Genomic DNA, 8,605 nt, shown 5'->3' with positions numbered 1-8,605 from the left:
CCTTTAGGAATGTTCTTAGCGCCCAGTTTCTTAGGCAATCCTATCTATGAGAGGCTAAGGGTAAGGCAAAAGAAGTTTGAAATTTCTGCTTTTATCCATTCCTTTCTGCAGTCTTCATTTTAGGTCTGACCCTTTGGCAGTTTCCAGGCAGTTATGAGACTGTTCTCCCACAGGAAGCCCTCCCCAAGACAGCATATAGACAAACGCAATCACTTCAGATTCGGTGGTGTTCCTGGCAAGGGATTGCCTGTATCCCAAGTGATTTAACCCTAAGCAGAGCTTCCCCATTGACTTCTGGGTTGGCAAGAATTACAGGTTGCCCACTCACCTCTAACAGAAGCTCCAGGTTCACAAAGACAGGGGCACATGCTTGCTAGCCCATCTCACTGAAGGAAGTGTTGAAGGAGGCATCATCACACCCCAGGGTCTTAATATCGTGGGACTGGACGTGTGCTCCAGGTACTGCCCATCTGCATCCCACATGGATGGAGATGCACTCAGGCTGGTGGGGGGGTACCCACAAAACCTCCCCTGGGAGCAGCCCTCACCTTTCCTTACGGAAGGCTAAAGCTGGATGGTACCTTGTTTGAAACCCAAAGACTGAGTTCTTTTTCAAGCCTTCCCACACCAGAAACCAAACCGCCTCCAAGCTGTTTCCTTTCATTTGCTCAGGCTTAAGAGGAAAGTGGATATGCCTAGGTCTTCTGGGGGTAGGAACTAGAGAAAGCCGAAACAAGCTGCAAATCCCACTGTACCATGCCCTCTTTGTGGTTGTGTGAACTTGGGAAAGCTCAAGAGTTCTGTATTCCAATACAGGCCACCTGGAGCTTCTAGCTCCAAGCACTGGGGGAGAGGCGGTCTCCCATGGCAGGGACTCGTCTCCTCAATACTCTGAGGGAGAAAACCAAATTCAGGTCTATGGATTAACGGAGGAAGTTGTTTTGAAGGCTCACCCTGTCTTCTGGGGAACACAGTTAGTTACCTACCCTAGACACCTGTTGCTGTGCATCACAGTAGAGATAGGTCAGCCCAAGTAAGTCAGGGGTAACAGTGGAGGCCAGAAGACCCACCCCACTCTTCAGCTCTCCTCATCAAGGCAGATCCTATAATGGATAGACTTCCCCTTCTACTCAATGGTCTCCCAACTTCACAGTTCAGGGGATTAGTTTGTAAGAGCCAAGCACCTTCCAGATGCAGAAGGGACTTTCTACAAGGACAGAAGCAACAGTCCAGCAGTCTTAGGAACTATTCTCCAAGACATCCTCTGAGCCTTTAAGGGAGCTTAAAGAAGTAGAGATCAAGAGTCCCCTGAGTGATAGGGACTTGTGTGCACACTGAAAGGAAAAATGAGGGAAACTGAGACACTTAAGGAAGAAAGGAGACACTTTTGGAAAGGTCAGATCTGCAACCTCAACAAACAGCAGGGTTTTATTCAGGCTGGGTTTTTAAGCACCATGTGGCAGGCAAGGGGGAGGTTGGAAGGGGTAGGCAATAGGTAGTGTGGCTGGAAGGGAGGATGGGGGAGGAGGGACTGGACACTGGCAGGAAGGTTACTAGGGCTGGGCAGTTTTGCATGTTGTTTTTCTCTTGCCGATTCACCTGAAGCGACCATATTTGTATTGTTTTCAGAGTTTTTCAGCATTCCAACATTTTTGGCTCTTTGCTATATAGGGCATGGGGGCGCTGTTTGTCTTCTGGCTACTTCAAGCTGGCTAGGGACGACATGAACCTGGAGAGTTTGCAGAAGCATGATGGCTTTGAGTTGCTTCCCTGAGGTAGCCCGGGAGACAGTGGCAATATATTCCTGTAAAAATTTTTGAAAAATATTAATAAGGCATGGTAGGAACATCAGGGCAAAACAAACAAGGAGAGGAACACCGACTGGATGAGCGTGGATATAAAGAGGAAAGAGTATTAGTAGGCTGTGAGGATGTCAGCTGTTGTGCCATTTCCTTGAATCTCTTTACCCTGGCCCTAACTATGCCAGACTTGGTGAAAAAACAAGTCTTCCCCACCCCCTGCCCCGAAAAAGGCATAAACTGCCTTTTTCAGCTGTGAGATCTAGTTCTCTCGTTTTGTAAAACTGCTGCTGCTAGGGAGTCTTTTTGGTCCTGGATTGCAGAGATCTGTAAAGCAGTATCACCAAGGCTTTCCTTCAGAGCCTCTGACAATCTTTGGAATTGGCTACCTGACACTCCTAGTCTGGCCGAACCCATTCCCACTGCCAAGGGGGTGAGACTGACATCCCTTTCTGTACGCATGAAGTTCACAACAGGGACGGGGATGATTTCTGAGTTGGTGGTGTATGAGACTGGGGGAATTAAGCAGACAAGTGTACAAACTCCCACCCAGTTAGTAGGCAAACATGTATCTATTTGCGACTCACACAGGAAGAAGATTCCTGTGAAGGGGAAGAGATACTCCATCAATTCAAAGGAGAGGAGGGGTTCTATTCGATCTGCATTCTGCTCTCTTCTACGACCAGAAAGAGAGGGAGGCCATTAGAAGGGGTTGTAAGAGGGGGGAACAGGCATCGGCGGGCTGGGCGTGGAAGAGTCCATAATGAGCCTGTGGGTTGGCGGGTAGAGAAAGAGCCAGGCGTGAATAGCAGTTTGCAGTTCTTTTTGGATGAGGGGTTTGGGTAGAGTCCCGGTATATCGAAGACTGGAATGGCACTAGGGTGAACCATCCCACTACAAAAGTCAGAAGTGGCTGCGCTGAAGTTGCCCTGGGGTGGGGGATGGTGGTGTGACAAAATGGGTAGGTTGGGGGTTGGGTCCTGGGCCACTTTTCTGTGCCTGTACCTGCTGCCCCTTCTTTAAGAGTTTGAATTGCTAATGGGGGGCGCGGGAGAAGGGTTTGTGCACACTGAGAGATATTACAGGAGAGCTATGGGCTGGGAACCTGGAAAGTGGGGTCTTTGTATGCATAAAGGGACTGTCCCATAGAGCCCGGCCTGAGCAAGACAGCCCTGTCACAGGAGGTGGCACTTTTGGAAAAGCAGAATGCTGAGCGTTTCCCAATGGTTAGTTGGAGTTTTAAGTCAAATAAAGCCTGGAAAGCGGATTTGGCATTATTGCTCTGTGAGCCACCGCTGTTGAAGAACATAGTGCCTAGGTGAATTGTGCTCTGATGCAGGGATTCCCTGTGTGATGGTCCAGTCTACTAAGGTGGCAGGGTTTGCAGGCCATCCCTTTTCAGTGGATCAAGTGCAGATCCAGCAAGAGAGATTAGGATTGATGGCTAAAAGTAGGTGAGTGGAGGCATTAATCAAGGGAGAGAACAGAGTTAAAAGGGATGGGGCAGTCGTGGCCTGTTGAAGAGGTAGGATGAGGAGTGCTTGTGCAAAGAGAGTGGAGGCAAAGGAGAGAGTCATTGTGAGAGGAATGGTGAGGATTGAGTATAAAGAAAAGGCAAAAAGAGAAGAAGAGTATTTGGTCCGGCGTGAAGTCGATGAGGTCTCCCTGTAGCCAAAGGTCTGAGATGATCTCCTGGAAGTTGGCTTGTGGCAGATGATAATTCTTAAGTTGGCTTTGAAGTATTTGAAGGAAGGTCTGGTAGAGTTGGAGGAGTTGTTTCATCTGCTTCCTGGATGGAGGGCAGACGGGTTATATGGATCTTAGTGGGTCCAGTCCTGAAACGAGAGAGAGCAGAAGGGGGTGGTGCATGAGGGGAGATGAGGCTCGCTTTATAGAAGAGACATGCACCCAGGGTTTATTCCCTACAGTTTAACCACGGTGGGGGTTGTTAGAATAACCCATAAGGAGCCTTTCCAAGGAGGTTGTAAGGGGAGAGAGGATACCGTCTCTTGTAGTAAACCCATTCCCTGACCTGGACCAGGTCAGGGTTTGAAGAGGTGGGTTTTGGGAGGTGGGTGTCCAAGTGTGCCCAAAGTGTTGTCCTCATATATGTAGTAAAGAAGAAAACAGGGGAGGGAGAATGTTAGGGGGTGATGTAGAAAGACCTGGTGTTACAAGTGGGCAGCCATACACGGCCTCAAAGGGGCTAATTCGCAGAGGCTTTCAAGGAAGAGCTCAGGTTTGGAGGAGAGCTAAAGGTAGTAGTTTGACCCAGTCCATTTGGAGTTCCTAAGTTTGGTGAGTGTTTTTTAGGGTATGGCTGGCTTTTTCCACTTTTACAGAGGATTGTGGGTGGTATGGAATATGGAAGTGCCATTTTGGTCCAATATAAGAGGTTAGTTGTTGAAAACGGTATAAGTAAATTCTGGCCCACTGTCCGATTGCAGGAATGTGGGGAGACCAAAACGGGGGATGACTTCCCTGAAAGGTGTGGTGGCTATTATGGAGGCTCTTTTGTTAGTAGTGGGGAAAGCTTTGATCCATCCTGTTAAAAGAGTGTCAATGAAAACTAGAAAATACCTGATGTGCTTGACAGGGGTAATGTTAGTAAAGTCCACTTGCCATCTGACCTGGGCAAGTGACTTCTTGCTTGATGGGTGGGAAAGGAGGGGGCGGATGTTTGATAGAGGGTTGGCTTTGGAGCATTTGGAACAAGAGAAAGATTTCCTTTAGTGTTTTGTGGAAGCTGGGGTTGAGGGCGATATGGGTTTTAATAAAATGAAGGACAGAGGATTAAAGTGAAAGACTTGATGAAGGGCTGTCAGGTATGGGTTTAATTTGTTCGGTAGGACAAAGAAATTATTAAGAAACCAGTGCCCCTGGTGTTGGCTAGCCCCCTGGGTTTTTAATAGTTCTGTCTCCTTTTTTGTGTAACTGTAGTGAATTGGCAGGATGTCCTGGAGAGGCGCTTGTTGGGCCGCTTATGGCTGATGGATATGAAAGTGTTATCCTTTGGCTGTCCCTTATGGTGGAGGACGGCAGCTTTGTGAGGGAGGGTAGCCTCTTGTAAAAGGGCCATAATCTACTTTGCATTTGTTATTGGGGATCCCTTGGTTGTTAAGAACCCAGGTTCCCCGGTGTCCTAGAACATCCAAAGAGAAGAAGAGCAAAGAGCTCTATTCCCCAGGCACCAGGAGTTTACAGAATGCCCTGGTCAGGTACTGGGCCAAAGGGCGCCAACCTCTGGCCAGAGCCGACTGCCTCAGGCATTCAGGGGACCGGGTTCTGAAGGGCCAAACCTGCTGAAATTCCGTAACGACCCCAAGTCCATCCTTCCGCTCTGGAGCGTGCGCACTGAGGGAGGCGGGGCACTGCGGCTAGCGGCCTGTGCCTCTTTGTCCCAGACCTCAGCAGGAGCAATCTGGGGCAGGACCTAAGTCCCCTGGAGACTGCTGGCCCTGCACTACCGAACCACCGACCGCATCCTCGCGGGGCCGAGCCCACACCCGCGCCTTACCTATCCCCCCCCCCCACCGTGCCGCAGCGCGCTCGGGGCGCTCAGCACTCTGCGCGTTTGCATCCGCCTCCCGCAGCACCTCTGGTCTTCCCGCACGGCCCATCTTTACTGTGAACCCCAAGAGTCCCTCCATCCCCACGCAGCCCATCCACACCTGGACTACCTGGGCGCCCCTCTTTTCCGTGCAGCCCGCCTGTAGCACGGAACTGGCATCCTCCCCCCAGACAGCATCCCCTCTCCGTAGAGGGCCCCCGACTTCCCCTCACCATCGTTGCACCAACAGGTAAAACTTGTGGAACGACGACCGCCGACTGAGGACACAGCGCGAGTCTCCTTCCACACCACGTGGGCAGGCTGGCGTAGGCCGGCGGGGCTAGGGGCTTACATACCACGCGGAGACGCGGGACTCCCATTGGCGCGCGACCGGCCGGAGCCCGCCCCTGCGCGCGTGTTATTGGGTCAGCTCTCACCAGAGGCCCGCCCCTCTTTCCACTATTGGCTGGCTACATACGAACTACCCCCGCCGTGGCTGGTCATTGAGCAATTGGTAAGCCCGAAGGTTGGTGCACCTGGCGGATAGGGTCCGCTTCCTCCGGGTCAACTCGATCCGGTTTTCCTCTGTTGGAGTGTGAGCCGGGTCTGACGGGTCGAGTCTCTGGGGACATACCTTCGTTCCGTTTGTGCTTCAGGACCTTGCACCGCAGCCCGCGGTCCTGGTTGGAAAGGGGGTAAAGCGGAGGAAGGTGCAGCCACCGCGGAGAAGGAAGGGTGCTGTGATGAAAAGCGAGCGGTGGTGCGTCCCGAGGTGGGGCAAAATGCAGCGGGCGGGGCGGTGGGCAGGCAGGTGTGGGAGGTGACATTGCAGGTGCTGGTAGTTGAATTTCACCTTCCTTTTGACGGGGGCAAGGGCTCCGGTTCAGGTGACTCAGATTCTTGCAAAATCAAGAGGTCCAGGCTGGGAGGAGGAAGACGGAAAAGCCTTGAGGGCTAGGATGAAGAGTTCTACCAATTCCACTGCCTGTAGGGCTCCCCTGAGGATTTTTGAGCGGAGGAATGATGTGATTAGTGCAGCATTTTAGGCAGTAATCGGTGGTTATTTGTACATAATTGTTCCATTGATGGCTTCGTATTGTTCCTTGCTAAAGGGATAAGTAGTTAGCTGAGATGACGTTTTGCTTTTAAATAAGCACAACAGATTATCCCCTTCCTAGGTTGAGTGGGTTAATTGGTGTTTGTTTTATCAAATGATTGGACACTTCGCCCCGTGATGATTATGTTTGATATTTCTGTAGCACGATCCAGAGGGACCCAAATCATCCATCGTCACTCCCTAGTGAAAAGGTAACTGCACCCAGTTTATGCAAGTCAGTCTTGGAGACTTGATTTGCTAGAAGTATCTGTAGTTGCTGTGACATTTGCTGAGAACGTGCAACACACAGGAAGACTCAAAGTCACTGTGCCATCCGATCAGCTGCCGTTTGGATTCCTGCACCTTGTTTTCCCACAAGACGCTAGCCGCGCCATTCAGAAGTGTCCTGAAAATATTTTGAAACTCAGTGCTTGTTTGGGTGACTCAGGGAGGTTTAAATCTAGGTTGCAAAGGTTAATTTCAAACTCTGCAGTGTTTTTGATTTCAACTCTTGGAACTGCGTTTTATGAGACTCCCAGCTCTACAATAGATGTGTCTGGTCAGGGGAGAGGGGGAGAGCATGTGAACAGACAGTCTAACAAGTGTGTTGTAAATCTTTGTATAGAACCGCTAAGACATGGTTATTCGCAGCTGTCAGTGACCCCAGCAAGTCAATGCAAATGTTGCATCCTACCAAACGCATTCATATCCATAATTACAAGGAAGCTTCTGAGCCAGGCATGGTAGCTCACATCTATAATCACAGCACCCAGGAGACTGAGATTAGAGTTCAAGGCTAGTCTGTGCTATATGGTGAGACCCTGTCTTAAACAACCAACCAAACAAAAAGAAAGCTTCCTAGTCATAAAGTGAAAAAAACATACACTCAACACCATCATCTCTCTGCTTCACCCATTAAACACTCAATCCACCTGCTGGTATAGAGATGGTCAGTTAAAGATGTCCTTCCATTCCTACTGCATAGAGTCAACTCTATCCCAGGGATTATAAAAACATCAAAAAGAATGACATCTTCAGTGTTATTTGAGGACGTTTCACAAACCCCACTCTTGACAATATATTTTTTTACATCACACCAATTAAAACCAGTTCTCTCATAAGGCATATGACAGAGTGGCTCAAGTGGTAGTGTCTGCCTAGCAAGTGTGAGGCCCTGAATTCAAACCTAAAACAAAACCCCACAAGGCATTTGGACTCATTTCTATTGTCCGGACTGTTTCCAAGCTTGGGTTTTTATTTCTAACTTTCTCCCCATTTTTATTTCACCCTGTTGATCTCAACTCCTGTGCCACTGCAGACACACCACTTCTACACATCTCTTCGGGGATTTAAAATATTCTGAAGTCCAGCAGCCCTAGTTTGCAAGTAATCCAAGGCATCCTGGTAAGCCTGTAGCCCTCAGCTACATGGACTTCCCCCCCACCCCGCTCCTCCATCACAGAGCAGTGCAATGCTGCTGTGAACTGAAATGACAACCACAGTCATTGTAGGCAAGGGAGGGACAAAAGAAGATGGAGAGCTTTTGTGGGGACAAGAATATCTTCACGGGGCCATTGCTCAGTAATGCCAAGATTGTTAGAGTAGGCAGCATCTGGTTTTCAAGTGACTGAATTGCTTATAAATACAGATACCTTAGCATAGCTGCATAAACTGGGTGCTTTCCTTAGCCCTTTCTCTTCCTGATGTCTTAGAAAGAATGGGAAAGACCTGATTTCTCCATCTTCAAGGAGAAGCAGGTTTTTGCAGGACAGGTATCCTAGGATGGCCCTCCATGCCTCACCTCCCTTCAAAGCTTCCAGCACAGCATGCCTGGCTCCAACTGCTGTTGGGGTGTCAATAGTGAGCACCTTACACTGCAAACTTTCCTCCTCACTTCCTCCAGGATCCAGCCAGACTGGGTGCTCTATCCTTTGTGATGCCTCTCTTCTGCCTCAGCATGAGACCCAGAAAACTCTGTCAGAGGCTATTTGTCTCTTCATATTTCTATTTCGAATTGAGCAAAAGACCCTTTCCCTTTAGAGGATCCCAAGGAAGAGAATCGACAATAGTGGCAGTTGGTGCACACCTGTCTCATGTCTAACAAGCAGCCTCTTGAGCCTCCTTCCAGTGTTGCCCGTGACTGGTAGGTTCTGCCCTGGC

The 8,605-nt window shown here is 49.6% G+C and overlaps 1 long non-coding RNA gene across 1 annotated transcript; it reads right to left on the bottom strand.

Moving 5' to 3' along the window:
- Window positions 1-1,286: 1,286 nt before the first annotated feature.
- Window positions 1,287-7,045, bottom strand: LOC141413970 (uncharacterized). The gene is made up of 3 exons (XR_012439037.1): window positions 5,583-7,045; window positions 2,387-3,634; window positions 1,287-1,804 (listed from the first exon to the last, which is right to left on the bottom strand). It is a non-coding gene; the product is annotated as an uncharacterized lncRNA (long non-coding RNA).
- Window positions 7,046-8,605: the final 1,560 nt, after the last annotated feature.

This window comes from Castor canadensis, chromosome 11, assembly GCF_047511655.1.
Source record: "Castor canadensis chromosome 11, mCasCan1.hap1v2, whole genome shotgun sequence".
In the NCBI taxonomy this organism is placed as follows: Eukaryota; Metazoa; Chordata; class Mammalia; order Rodentia; family Castoridae; genus Castor; species Castor canadensis.
The sequence above is the reverse complement of the archived record's forward strand: the minus strand, read 5'-3'. Positions and strand labels throughout refer to the sequence as shown.